The sequence below is a fragment of the Aulonocara sp. 'chitande type north' Nkhata Bay genome, linkage group LG3, assembly GCF_057382095.1.
Source record: "Aulonocara sp. 'chitande type north' Nkhata Bay isolate Kocher_YH1m ecotype deep benthic linkage group LG3, A_spYH_male_GT1.1, whole genome shotgun sequence".
Taxonomy (NCBI): domain Eukaryota; kingdom Metazoa; phylum Chordata; class Actinopteri; order Cichliformes; family Cichlidae; genus Aulonocara; species Aulonocara sp. 'chitande type north' Nkhata Bay.
The window spans coordinates 16,119,235-16,134,600 of NC_141346.1; the positions used below are offsets into that span (position 1 = coordinate 16,119,235).

Consider the following 15,366-nt stretch of genomic DNA (forward strand, 5'->3'; position numbering starts at 1 on the left):
TCAGGAGGTAGAGCAGGTCACTTACTTATTGGAAGGTTGATGGCTGAGCCCCAGTCTGCATGTCAAACATCTTTGGGCAAGATATTAACACCAAGTTGGTCTGAGGCATGCACTGGAGTATGGATTTATGAATATTAGACAGAAAGCACTTGTTATAGAAAAAAAGTGCTTGTATGAATGCATAAAGTGCTTTGACTGCTGCAGGAGAGCAGAAACACACTTTACTAGAATCAGATTATTTACTATTTTACACATTTGTTGACCATAAATTATACTTTATACTTCTTTGAAATCAACTTGAAGGATGCCGCCTGCATGGACGCATGTGTAGTTGGTGGTACATCAGACCGTGCCACTGTTTTTGTGCAGTCTTTGGGCCGTCACTCAGTTGAGTTCAATTCAGTTTTATTTATGTAGCATCAAATCAAACAGTTGGCTCAAAGTTCTTTATAAAGCAAAGTAAGGACATTACAATATTGCAGAGAAAATTAAAGGGCAGAGGTGAGTGGTACTAGTGGAGAGTCTTGGGCTTACTTGAAAACATTTTAGGCGGGGAAGGGGTTGCCGTGGGAGCATTCCAGGGATGGTTGAGAGTGTGGGGAGGCTGGTCCAGGTTCCAAGGTGTCCAGGGAGGTTGAAGTACGGGCTGGAGGGCTGAGGAGAAGATGAATGTGTGGTCCTCGGGTTCTGGGCAGACGGGAGAACGGGACGGAAACAGAACCAGCACTGCTGGTGAGTACGACGGGTGATGAATCTGGAGAATACAGGAGACGGGGGACACATTAACCCACGATCCAGGCACACAGAGTCTGAGCACAGAGGAGGCCAAGTTTACCACGGGTGGTAGCAGGAAGAACTGGCGAGGAGTAGCAGGCAGTGCTGGCTTAAAAGCCCTCTAGATGGAGCCCCGGAAATTGGAAGCAGGTGATGAGCTGGCCAACTCCACCCCAGGGGACGGACAACAGGAGCCTGGACCACACCCGACCAGACACTCCCACAGCATATGACAATTTATTAAAACCTTCTTCACATTAAGTTCTTTCCTCTGTGCCGCACTTTGAAATGTTGGCTTTGGAAAGATAAAAAGACTAACATATTTTAAAGGATCAAGTGGATGAGAAATATCACTGTGTATTTTTAACCCTGGTAATAATGTGTTAGATATTCATACATGTTTATATGACCTGTATGAAGGAACACTGTGGGAACTTTTCCTTCAACTCATCGTGTTTTCCATGGATGTCCACCGAGTGAGGAAAAGACGGAGCAGAAAATGTTCTGACTATTTGATTTCAGCCTTGGACTCAAATCTTAAACAATCTTAAATTGTCTCAGTGCAGATTATTCATTGTACATTAGTCTGATTTATCTCTCACTATAAGATGATAAGTTCATCTAAAGTACCTTACAATGTGTTAGTTTTCCTTTGTAGTTCAACTCTGATGGAGCAGCTGTGAGAGCTGCAGCTGGAAAATAAATTCCAAAGTAAACAAAAACAAGTCTTTACACGACTGAAATCCAGGTTTATGGATGAGTCAGTTTCTCAGAAGTCCCTGAGGGGAAGTTAGCTGTGTTCATTTCAGTTAATGTTTATCAAATATCAATCAAATATCAGCAAATCAACATTCCTTCAAGGTGTTTTATACTGAACCGTTAGAGAGAAAGTCCCACCTCTCACACTGTGAGCAAACATTTAGTAATGATAATAAAATCCCCCCTTTAACAGCAAGAAGCCTCCAACAGCACAAGGCTGTGTGGTGAGGGATGTTTGCAGATAACAGTCTCTGCACTGTAAACACTGCTGTGACATTGTGTCTCTGTGTGCAGGTGTGACATATGGCCAGACTCAAGATGGCTTAGATTATAAATGTATATGGTGAACAGTTTGTTGCTCTCTGCATTATTAAAATGCTGATGAGCTGATATTTTGTGTGTCTGTGCAGGCTGGGCCTACTGTATACCACAGCCTCAAGGGAGGATTGGCTTGCTGAGGCCGGGGTGGTTGCTGACCTACTAACAGACTGGTGAGTTGAGGACAACTGCTGTTCCCTCCCATTTACAATTTTATTGGTTGTCATATTTTTCCCACATCTGAGACAGATATTCAGACCTCGAATCTGTGTGTGTTACACTTACTGTAGGAGTGTGTAAACACATGGGAAGTGAAAAAAATGACTGAAAAATAAACTAAAACCATCACGGGAATCCCCGAGAGGCCAAAGCCTGTTTTATTGTTACTAAGGGAGGAGTCAGGGTGACCTAATATCAGGTATAAAGAGACAGCCAGCGTCACATCAAGTCTGGTTGTAAAAGTCGGACATCAGAGAAGATTTGACTGAAAATCAATTTGTAGTTTGTTGTCCACCTTATTTGTACAATTTGAAAGAAGTGTTTAATTTTAGTAACGTTTCTCATGAGTTTGTGATCTCAAGAGTTTAATAATGTGAATACAACGCCAGCTTAAGCCTGACAAGGTGACAAAAACAAAACAAACTAAATAAAACTAATCTAAAAAAAAACAACTTTTTTTAATTTTGTTTCTCAGATTCATGCTAACTCCATCTTCCCTAGAGGTAAAATTTAGGGATGTTTGCAGCTGATGATCATGTTTGTACATGTCTAATGTAACTGGAAATCGAATTATTCAGTTCCCATAATTTGCCAACTGAACTCTGCTGCTGGCAACACCAGGTGAAAAACAAACTGCAGCACTGAATGATGAAAAACTGGAGTCTAGGATTTGCTTCTGTGGATCTTTATCATTTTAAACATGTTGAGCCCACATTTCACTATATGAAATGAAAAACAAAGTCCTGCCTGTGGACCATAACGTTATTATACCCATTAAAAGCTGATGTAAAATATTGACTTTGACCCTTTTTTTAAACTACATTAATACAAAAGCACAAATCAGACACACTGAGTCTATATTTTCTTGTGGTTTATGTTTATTTGCAGTGTTTATATTGGTAAGGTTGTTCAAACTTGCTCTGATATTTTCACATTAAAGCCTTACAGCCATTCGCAAACAGCTTTTAATATGAAAGACACGCAGTAGAAGAAGTATTTTTCTGTACAGTCTAAGGAAAGAACAGTCTTGAGTCTTTAGCTGTCCTGATGAATTAGCGGTGTAAATGTGAATTGTTTATTTATGGCCACTAGAGGGAGATGTTTGACTATCAAATAACCAATGACACTTCCACAGCACACTTAAAACAGTGAGGATTTGCACTTCCTGATAAGATGACATTGTTTTATTTTAATTAACTGTGGATAAAAACTATTTTCACTTAAGTATGTTTTCATGATGGGATTAAATAAACACTGTGAGCATCAGAGCGTTTGGGCTTTGTGACCAGGTTAAATGTGACACTGATCTGATCTGAGAAGTTTATTACTACTACTACTATTGTTATTATAATTATTGTTATGATTATGAATCAATAATTTGGGGTCATGGACTCTATTTAATTATATTTTTCTTTCCTGTAATTCAGTAATTAATCTGTACTAAATCAAAGAGGGATTTTCTGTTTGGTATTGAGGCAAAGTCACTGGTTAAACTTCATGCTGTTTGTCTTTTTATGTGTTTGTGGTGCTGCTCTCATTTTATTTCCTGTTGCTGTTTCAGGTCTCTGACTGTGTGCTGCTTTAAACTGAGTGCTAACAAATGAAATGAGGTCACTTGTTTTTAGGATTTTACGGACTGTTACTTTGGCTTTTATCCAAATGTATTTACTGTGAAGTCATCCTGAGATGCTTCCAGGTCAGAAGACAAATGAAACCTCTCCGGTTAGTGGCATTAATGTCATTTAAAATGTATAAATATAAATTTAAAAGCTGCCCCACTGTGTGACCCGGTTTTAACAGTAGATGACAATAGACAATCAGCACGGCCACTTCAAGCTTCAGTGACAGGTTTAAGAGGAGGGGCTCTGTGCTGGGTCAGGAAATGTGCTTCATTATAATGTGCTCTCATTATACTTCATAAAAGTATGAAGTCTGAGTCACATGTTCATGAATTATTAGTTTATTATTAGTTTATCAGACAAAAACTAAAGTCTTTTGTTTTCATTTCAAAGTATAGAGACAGATACTATGAATGTTTCCCAGGGGGAGTAGCAATATTACTACTACTACTACTAATAATAATAATAATAATAATAATAGTAATAATTGATAACGATAACAATAAACAGTCAATTAATGATTTTCTACTAGCAGCACTGTGTTTGTTCTCGTCTATATCATTTGATGAAAAACTGTTGTAATGTAATACAATGAAAAACTGTCTATGGTTATACACCGATGTTCAAGTTAACTCCTTTTCAAACTGACTGTACTGACTGCAGCACTGAGTGTTTCGGTTAGCCACAACCAAATCGGAACTGTTCACATTTGTCACTTGACAACTCAATGAAACCCACAGAACCACGTGAGAAACACACAAGAGAACAAAAGTTTAATAAGAAATCAGATCGCTGCCATGAGAACACGAGCTGGATCCAACAAACAAGAATGGAAATAACAGTAAAGTTACTGACAACATAAGATATATTAAAATATTTATATTAATATCGCTGATGTTGAAGTTTGCATGTTCTCCTTGCGTTTGTGTGGGTCTCTGCAGGTACTTTGGCTTCCTCCCACAGCCCAACAACATGCAATTAGTGGGGTTAAGTTAGTTGATGAGTCTAAATTCTCTCTCTGTGTTAGCCCTGCAAGAACGGGGACCTGCTGAAGGTGTACCCTGAAACTTGTCCTACGGCAGCTGGGATAGGCTCCAGTCCCACTGCAACCCTGAATTTGTAAGTGGAGGAGGATGTAATAAGTGAAATAAAAGACACAAAACATCAAAAAGAAATCTTTTCAACATATGGATGTGTCTGTGGAGGTGCTGGGGGACCAGTTAGAGACCAGCAGCTGGACATCAATGGTTGGACTGGTGGACTACTTCAGTGAAGAGTAGACGACATCTGGCTCTGGTTTACAGTCTGAACACAAACACACACAGTTATTAAAAACAAACAAACAAAACAACAGGAAACATGATTAGCCTACAAGCTTTGTAGTTCAATCAAGCCCTCCAGTCTCCACCTCTCTGCATCACACACAGTCCCAGTTCAGACTTCAAAGGGAACCAGCTCAGACACAGCCAGCTTCTTCTTTCTCACTCCACCCTAAGATTAACAGGCTGAGCAGATCACAAACAGCAGCACTAAAATGAAAAAACAAGTCTTCGCCGCCATTTTATGCGCTACCCAGAGTCAAGGATTTTCTTTTTGACCAGCCAATTAAAGTGAATTATACTTATCTATTCTTATCATTGCATTAGCTTAATCTAAGCATTCGGTTAGATGAAGTGACAGGTTGCATAAACCGCAGCAGATGTTTAGAGTTCTCTTCTCAAAGCATCTCTACTGTAAAACAACAAATGACCAGAAAGAGCTGGGGGGTATTTTTGTGAAAAGGAAGGTGGGCGACCACAAAGCTGCCATCTTCTTTCAATGCAGACTGATGCACTTCACCACAAAGCACAAAGCAAGCAGGTTCTCACTGCATGAACACTGCTATTGGCTAAACCAGAGCGCACAGCAGAGACAATTCTCACCAGCTTCAAACTAACTGGGGTAAACAGGAAGTAGCTACTGTGGTTTTACATGCAGAACTTTAAAAATGTTCACAAAAAAAGGTTGATTCATTCTATTAAAGAACAGTTTCAGAGGCTCGGTGCACTCAGTTAAGGATCTCTAGACTTTTCCGTTCATGTCTTCATACGTCTCATAGTGACAGCTCCAGGATTATAGTGAAAAAACCTTTGAAACTCGTCATCATTTCCTCATCATCATCCAAATCACCAAATGTTAGCATACTGAGAAGATGGTGAACATGATGAACGTTAAACCTACTGCTAACCTTCTAACGCTAGTAGTTAGCTTCAAGCAAAGTCCCATTTCCTGGGTATTTAAACTGACCTAATACAGGAGGAACTGACTGAAACCAGTGCTGCCAGATTTAATTTCACAGATTAAATCATCTTTGATAATGGTCCAATGTCAACTAAACACACCGTGAATGCAGAACATCATACCAGCAGTCAGACTTGGTGATGCTAGTGTGGCGGTCTGGGACTGCTTTGCTGCTTAATTGGTGGAACAATGAATTATCCTCTATCAGAACATTTTGCAGGAGAAAACCATCAGTTGATGTCCTGAAGCTCGAGCACACTTGGATTGTGGAGCATGACAATGATCCAAACTCGCAGCAGCAATTCCATCTCTCAATAGACAAAATAAAGAAAGATATTATGGGGTGGCATAGTCATAATTTATTTTAATTATATTTAGGATGCTTTGGCATAATGTTAGAGACCATACATACTGGTAAACCCTGCAGTGTGGCTGAAATTAAAAATATATATTCAGCATTTTTTCACAGGGCCAGTTAGGCTTGGATGGCTTTTTTCCTGTATATTAAATGAACTCATGATTTTAAAAATGTTTGGTTTTTAGCCTTTTATCAGTATTGGTTTCATTTAAATGAGTATGGTAGAACTGTGTAGTGTTTTGCAAATAAGCAAACAGCTTTAAACTCAGTGCAGCTCATCAGTCTCATGGTCTGTATCAGAAAAATGTTAAACTCAATCTTCCCAATCAAATAACATTTAATGATCATAATCAGCAAGATGAATGTATGTGGTCAACCTGTCAAGATGTCAAAAGCATTAACTTTATCAAAGATAATTTCAGAATTTAAGTGTACAATATGGGTGGTAATTTGCAATGAAGGGGGAAATTATACAGTGAGGAGTTTTTATAAGTAACTTTTAATGAGTAATCCTCCATTTTTCTTTATGACTACAAAATTTGATTAAACATAATTGTAAAATGTCAAAAGAAAAACTAACAATTCTCTGTTAATGAGATCAAATGTTCAAATTACTGTGACTGAAAGCAGACATGTTAGCCGCAACCAAACCAGAACAAGTCAAACTTTGCATCTGACATTTTGGTGAATTCCACCACGTGATCACGTAACCACGTGAGAAACACACATAAAACAAACGTATATTTTTTGTGCAAAGAAACAAAATCACTGCTGAAGAAACATGAGCCAACAGGCATAAATACAAAGAAGAGTGATGGTACTGGGAACATAAACACATTTACACAGTATTTCCCTGCTCTTAAAGCCAGATTAATCAGGGATTGGACTGGCAGGACCTCTGGCCCTGATGTGAGTGATAGACCCAGCAGAGGGCAGGTCCACATGTTTCGTTCAGACTATGTGTTGCTGGACCCTATGGGTTAAGCTCCAGTTCCCCCACGAGCACCTCTCTCCTTGGCTGCTTCCAGGGTAGGATTGAACCCAAGGGGTGTTTTGTTGTTGGACCACAGTCTCTCCACTCAGGTAAAAGAGGACCAGAGCTGTCAAGTGATCACTACCTGATGCTAAGTTGGACCAGGTAGTGGGGAGGATGCTGGACAAACCAGGCACACCCAAATCTCTGGTAAGTATTGGTTGTGTCTGACAGATGGTCCAATTCACGAGATCTTTAATTCCTCATGAATTCCAACTGGAATCTGTCATGGCTGCACTTCACCACTGATTCTGTTCCTAACATTTATGGATACAATTTCTGGGTGGAGCTAAGAGGTGGAGTGTTTCTGCTTTGGTGGCCTTGGTATGACCTTTCTATTATGATGTGGTTCTTCTGGCCTCATATGTTGGTAACCTCCAGTGTGCATTAGAGGGATTTGCAGCTCAGTATGAAGTAGCTGTGTTGAGAATCAGCAACTCCAAATTTGACACGAGCACCTTAATTGTCTTCTGTGGTCTTTCAGGTCTTTTGGTGCTGTTGGGCTGGTCGATGCAGTCCTTCTTTTTAAAAGTGCACTGGACTCTTGATCAGGCCATTTGGTCATAATAGTATTTTTTTGTTTGTATTTTTATGTTATGTCCTTGATAGTCTTACTTTAGGTTTTTTAGACCATGATGTTAGCATTGCTGTCTTTAGAGTTCAAATTCAGACTGAATTCACTTTGAAGCGACTTTAGATCTTTGATCATCTTAATTTATTGCCTTAAATTGTATAGATGAATAGCGTTGTATAAGTACCAGTTCAAAGATGCAGAGCAGCTTTACCTTTTTTCCTCTTTGGTCTGAAGGCTATTTGTCCGTAATTGATGTCTTCTGTTCTCACTCCTGAGTACACTGCAGCTGAATCACTCTCTGCAGAGTAAAGTACATATACATTTCTGTAAGTAGAGCAGCTGCAATAGTACTGTTATATTATTGCAGCATACTGTATGCTTTACCACTTCTGATTACCACAATTTGTTATTTGTGTATTACTCAAAGTGTACTGACACACTGAGGTTGTACATAAATGCCACTGGCACTGTTCAGACTCTGCCAGTTCATCACAGATGGTCCTGCGCTGGGTTATTGAGTATCTATGTGTATCAAATAATGCTAAAACATTTTATAATATATTATATTATACTATAATGTAATTATTTTGTAGTGTGCTATGGTTGATCGACCCTGCCTGATATGAACATGTTCTGCTCTTCTAAACATGATCACTAAAAAAACAACAACAAAAAAACAAGCCTCTGTCTAATCTTAGATACAACACAGAGCTGAGGGATTATTTATTTTAGAAGTGTCAGTTAAATTTAATAACTGCAACAATTTTTCACAGTTATCTCATCTGAATACCTCTTCAAAGAAACACAGAATGACCACATTGAACTGGGTGGGTGTTTTGTGAAAAAGGAAGGTCAAATACCACAATGATATTATTTTCTTTTTTTTTTAGCACAGACTGATGCAAGTCACCACAAGGCAGAAAAGCAACAGCTTCTCACCTATCACTATTATTAGCCAAACCAGAACACACAGCAATGAGAATTTTATCAGCTTCACACCAGCTAAAGTCAATAACAGGAAGAAGCTGTTGTGGTTTTAAATGTAGGACTAGGTTAGAAAATAATTCTTTGCTTTAATGGAGAGTTTGAATGTCTCATAGTTACAGTAACATAATCAACAAAAGTCTGTGTTCACCAAACCTAGGTAGCGAACTTATCTAGGCGTCATCTGAGATGCTTTGGCACATAAGCCTCAGTTATGATTCTACCCAATGTTCTATCGACCAGATGTGGCCCAAAACACAAGTGCCTGAGTTGAAGGAGTCACACTCTACCTGAGTAAAGAGAGTCAATTGAGACCTAACATGACACTAAGAATGATGAGTTACATGTGCTATGCTCATTCATCACATACACTGTCGTCGGTTTTGACTCACACACTGTCCTGGTGCCACAGCAAAAATCTAATTTTCATTATTTTATGTTTGTTTTGGAAACCATAATTCAGCTGTTTTAGAAAAAAAGATGTAAGATTTTGACGTAAGGTTTGGGTAAGGTAAGGTTACCCATAAAAACTGAAAAATAATTTCAGTATTATGTAAAAGGACTTTGTTTCAGGGAACACAAAACGGATTAACAATTAAAAGCTGTTCTGCAGCAATGGAGGTTGATTAAGCCTTGAAAGCTGGTGCTACTAATTCCTACATTGGATTTCTCAGGATGACCCCTCTATTTAGCCTTTCCAGGAGTCATGCGGTACATGGGACACTGGGTAGGATTCTAGACGCACCGAGCACACAGAAATGAGCAGGGAGGAAGACAGCCTAAACACCTAAACAGCATCCTTTGTTGAACTCAGGGGGCCTCTGTGAGCTGGGGGAACCTAACGGTGTCAACAACAAGGTTATTGGGAACCAGGAGTAAGTAATTGTGTTTTTATGTTTGTGCTCCAACATAAAAGAAGTGCTGGAACAGATTATGGTACCATACATGCATCAGCTGAACAGTATTGTGCTGCAGAAAGTAGTGTGTTGCTACGAAAATGGCAAGAAAAAGCAAATAACAACAGAAGTGAGACAGACCATCATACACTCTGGTATGTGTCTAGTTGGTCAGTGGTTCATCCTACAGCAAGATAATGACCCAACACATTAGTGCAAGCTATGCCAGCACTACCTCAGGAAAAAAGAAGAAGATGGTAGGCTTGAAAACATGGAGTGGCCAGCACAGTCTCCAGACTGAAACCCATTCAAGCTGGTTTGGGATGAACTGGACAGAAGAGTGAAAGCAACACAGCCTAAGTGAAACATTTATGGGAACTTCTGCAACACATAAGGGAAGAACTTTCTCAAGAATATTTGATTTCTATTGTAGAGAGAATGACATGCGTGTGCCCAGCTGTTATATCTGCGAAAGGCGGCTACTTTGATGAGTCAGAAGTTTAGAATATAAATTCTATAATTTCTTGTTTAATTCCAGTTGTCTTTTTGTACAATGCTTTCATTTCATTTTAGAGTGCAATGAGACATTAACGTGGAGAATTTTCAATAAATCTGGAAAAACTGGATTGTTTGTTTGACCTGTAGTGTATATACATGGCAAAACTAACTGTGTGTGTGTGTGCGCACGTAATTTCAGTTCCTTGTGCTGACAGGAAATTTGGCTAGTGAAATATAACTTCCAGGATCCTGGTGACAGATTCTGACTTTCTACAGCAGCCAATACGAAGACAAGCAAAACTTTCGAAATGTATTTATAAGCTGGTGTTAATCAATATGTGAGCAGACTAGGATGGTGGATATTATGAACATTAAATAAATAAACATTACACCAAGCTTGTAGCATTCTGATTTTACAATTTAGAGAACTGGCTATGATGGAGAAAATGAAGATCAGCTGTACCTGACTTTTTTTTCTTGTCTTTGATGATGATTTGCCCATAAGTGACGTATTCTGTTCCTACTGCTGGAGAGACTGCAGCTGGATCACTCTCTGCACAATGAAACACACACACAGAGGACGTCAGTGCAGGCAGTACAAGTGATAGCAGAGCTGATTGAAACTGCTGCTCTAGCAGAACTCTTTATGCACACACACAAAAATACAAACAACAGCAACAACAAAACAGTTACAACACTGCAAAAGTCTTGAATCACCCGTCATTTTTTCATATTTTACTGCAGATGAGTCAGACTTTCATGTAATGTTTTCAAGTGCTATTGAACAATGTTTCTCTAGACTTTTTTAAGGTCTTTCAAAGTTTTTCTTTGGGCAATGGCTGCTATTTTTCCACATCCTTTTCAATCCACTCCTTGTAGCTGACCATTTCCAGAATATATATTTTTAATTCAAGTATAAAAAGGCACCTAACTGCATAACTCAAATGATGAACTACTGTTGTGTGGCTCTTCAGTTGGTGGTTGCCAAGAAACAATTCATACTTCTCTCCTGAACTCTTACATATGTATGTAGGAGTTCAGAAGCACAAAAGATTGTCTACAGCCATCTGTAGCTCATGCTGGGGTCTCTTTCATTTTTCAGGCTGCATTTTAACCTTTGGTGTCCAAACTGATTGAAATATGAACACAGAAAAGTACACAATGTTATATCATATGGGAAGTGTCTGGTTCGTAACATTTTTTTACTATGGCGGTGATCTCAAACACACTGAAAATGCAGTAAAAGCATGTCTAGATAGAAAAACACATAACAGAACAAGATCAGTCACAAATTAGCCTCCCCAGAGCTTGGATCTCAACATTATTGAAGCAGTGTGGGATACATCCTGACAGAGGACAGAATAAAAGGTAGGAGCACCCAAAGAAGACCTTTGGATGTCCTTCAAGAAGCCAGGATAGCTATTCTTGAAGACTATTAAAATAAATTACAAGAAAGTTTTCTCCATACAGGTGACCCAGGTGTTTTTTTTTTTTTTTTGTTGTTTGTTTTTTTTTTTTTTTCTTCCCCCCCTTCTCACCGTCTCTTCTCCCCTTTGGTTTTCTTTCTCTCCCTCTCTTTCTTTCATTCTCTCTCCCTGTCCTATCCCCCAGTCATGTCTGTCCCGTTTGTAGCAACTGAAAATAAAATAAATTATAATTATAATAACGGTCAATCAAATGGACCAATATGGCAAGGCCATGATGATCCACTTGGTAAAATAAATCTGCTTGGCATCTTTCTTGGCCTTAAGACAACAATTCTGATGGCTAAAGATCCAAACGGGACACAAAAAAAAAAAAAAAGAAAGAAATTACAAGAAAGTTTGACTGAGAGATTCCAGGCTGTGATGAAGAATAAAGTTGGTCACACTAAAAATGGACTTTCAAGATCACTAGAATTGTACAAACTCGTTTTTTCCCTATAAACTGTACTTATGATTATACATACAGTGGGGCAAAAAAGTATTTAGTCAGCCACCGATTGTGCAAGTTCCCCCACCTAAAATGATGACAGAGGTCAGTAATTTGCACCAGAGGTACACTTCAACTGTGAGAGACAGAATGTGAAAAAAAATCCATGAATTCACATGGTAGGATTTGTAAAGAATTTATTCGTAAATCAGGGTGGAAAATAAGTATATATATATACTTATATATATATATATATATATATATATATATATAAGTAACACTCTGGAATGCACACCAAGTCTATGCAGACTTCCAAATATCACACATCCTATCACTACACAATCGTTTATACACCTCTAAGCATATATGGTTAAATATTTCTAAGCATAAATGACAATAAACAATATAAATCTAACATTTCTAATGTGTTTCTATCATTTTCTGATGTTTTATTAATTAAACAATACACGTGTTAATTGTTGTGTTATCTATAGATATAGTATTTATATATATTTATTTATAGTATAGTAAAAATATTTAATTATTACTGTTTAAATGACTAATATGTGACATGTATTAGTAGTGATGTTGTGCTAAGGGTTAAAATGCCTCTTTGTCTTTTGGTATACTACAAAATGGCAATAAACCATTAATATATGTCTATGCTGTGCTCGTATTTATTTTACCCTACTCAAATTCAATTTATGTTACATTTTATTTTTTAAATATTTAAAATGGTTCTTTAAAGAACCATTTCAAAAAAAGGTTCTTTAAAGTGGTTTTTTAAAGAATCATTTTTAAAAAAGGTTCATTATAAAACCATTAAAGTTGCCCCAAAGAACCACTTCTTGATGGTTCTCTGGGGCACCTTTAAAGGTTCTTCAATGAACCACTGAAAGAAATGGTTCTTCAAAGAACCATTGTTTGAAAGGTTCTTTGTGGCGCCAAAAAAGGTTCTTCTATGGCATCAGTCTAAAGAACCAATTTTGGTTCCAGTTGCCACCTTTATTTTTCAGCTGCAGCTGAAGGAGAAGAGTTCAGAGTGCCATCACTGTCTCCTAAATGGTAGGAAGAAGTGTGGAAATCCATGGGTAGAATTTTACTGAAGGGATTTCAAGACCAAGGAAATTTCCCTTGTCGCCTTGTTCCTGTTTTCACAGTGGCACTCATCTTCGGTGAGAATCAAGTATCAGATGATCTGCTGTTTGAAAGTCTTCTCTTTTACCCAAGTCAATCAGATAGGGATCTGTGTTAAAAGTCCGCTTGTTCACTGTAACTGTTTTAGACTGCGTTACCCATGATGCACCTCGGTATCTGTACTTCCGGTTGGGAACGTGTTCAGCGCAGTTCTGCACAGATGAGAGGTGTGTCGGAGGAGTAACGTATTTACTTGCATTCCTGTGTGAGTTAATACTGTGTGCGTGCTTACCACGAGAGTATTGTAAGATGAGAGTGATGCTCGTTTGACTTTATCTGTGTAATTTGCTACGTAAAAAGCTAGTCCGTTTCTGGAACTAGTTTGTCATAGGAGTCAACATGCTACATGAAATTTGGTCCAGGATTTACATACGTGCGTCGCATTAGGCGATTTCTGCGTCGTTGCTCAACACTGTAAGGGTCAAGATATTTCAGTAAATGTCTCACAGTACTCTGCGTGACAACATAACCTGCCTGAATGCAGTTCAGGTGGTGTAGTTTGTATCCATGGAGCCTCCCGTGTCGCTCCAGTTGATCAATAAGAAATCCTGCCACCTCAATCGGATCGGACTCATTGTAGCAGTCCCTCGGACCAAGGAAGAAATAGAGAGCCTCGACGGGTGCAGTAATTTTTACTTTGAGATTCATTCAGAATCTAACAGTGCTGAGGTGCGCCAATGCACCGTGAAAACTAAACAGAAACACAAAATAAATTTTCTTAGACGCTTATTACAAATATAAACTCAAATAAAGCAGCAAATACAACAAAATATCAACTAAGCAATTAAATACAACTTGAAACATGTACCTCGCTCTATATTCCAAGGGCTGCAAATTGTTAATTTCGCTAGAGTCCCGTATCACGCTGCTGCACGCTTCATTGAGGGCTGCCTACTGGGACATGTGCGCCACAAAAACCGGTCTGAGCTGGAAGTGCAGCTTTCCGCTAACTAAGCAACAGAGCCCTCTACTGGACACTATGCGTAGCTGTTCAGGCTTTGATCAATAAACAAAACTGGACCTTTAGACTCATTCTTTCTCCTGTACAGTCCCATGCGTTTTAGGTTTCTTCTAAGTGTACGCATGCTTATCACAATACTGTCCAAACTGCTCAATAACAGCAAAATCTCCCCATGCCTCAATCCAAGCATAAAATAGAACTTAATTAATTCCAATAAACGAGCCATTTTCTCGCACTCTGATCTGCACTGTCACCCACTTCACGATGTTTTACGGCAATATATCATGCTCGAACAATAAAAGATATGTTATAACGTGAAAACTTTATTGTTCAAACAATATAATTATCACGTTCGTACAATATAAATATTATATTGTACAAACGTGATAATTCTGTATATTGTAATAACGTGATATTATGTTGTTCAAACATGAAAAGTATCTTGTTAGCACGTTATAACGTGATAGACTTCTATTTTTTCTTTTGCCTGGGTGGCAGCTCTACTCTTCCGTATATATAAGCCTTGTGTCTCTGACAAAAGTTTTTCGTAGTCTTAAGCTATATTTTTGATCGGTAATATTTAATAGCAGCGATGAATTCTGCCATTTTAGGATCATGTTCTCCACCATAATCCCCACCCCCACCTCACCCTTTCACTTTCACTTTTCCCCGTGTGACGGCGCAACACGAATTCGGTCTTTAAGTCTGTTGATAATTCGATTGATCAGGAGAATCTATCATTGACCCCACTGAAATCTATGAAAATCCTATTAAATCCCATCATCGGTCAAACTCAGGTGAGTGCTTGTTCAGACATTTATTAGTTATGAAATGACTGTAGCGCACTTTAACAGACAGACGTACAGAAATACATTCTGACTCACCATCACTTTGCATTTAAGAATCTGTCTTTGATGTCAATTTCTAGTTAATGTCGTTTCAGCCAGTATTTGCAGCACATTTGAGGAGAGAATTTACCACACCC

The 15,366-nt window shown here is 38.5% G+C and overlaps 1 long non-coding RNA gene across 1 annotated transcript; it reads right to left on the reverse strand.

Annotated features, from left to right (window-relative positions):
• Positions 1-540: 540 nt before the first annotated feature.
• On the reverse strand, positions 541-10,868 carry LOC147334183 (uncharacterized). Its single transcript, XR_015128474.1, has 3 exons — positions 10,776-10,868; positions 836-8,232; positions 541-754 (listed from the first exon to the last, which is right to left on the reverse strand). It is a non-coding gene; the product is annotated as an uncharacterized LOC147334183 (long non-coding RNA).
• Between the last annotated feature and the right edge of the window lie 4,498 nt (positions 10,869-15,366).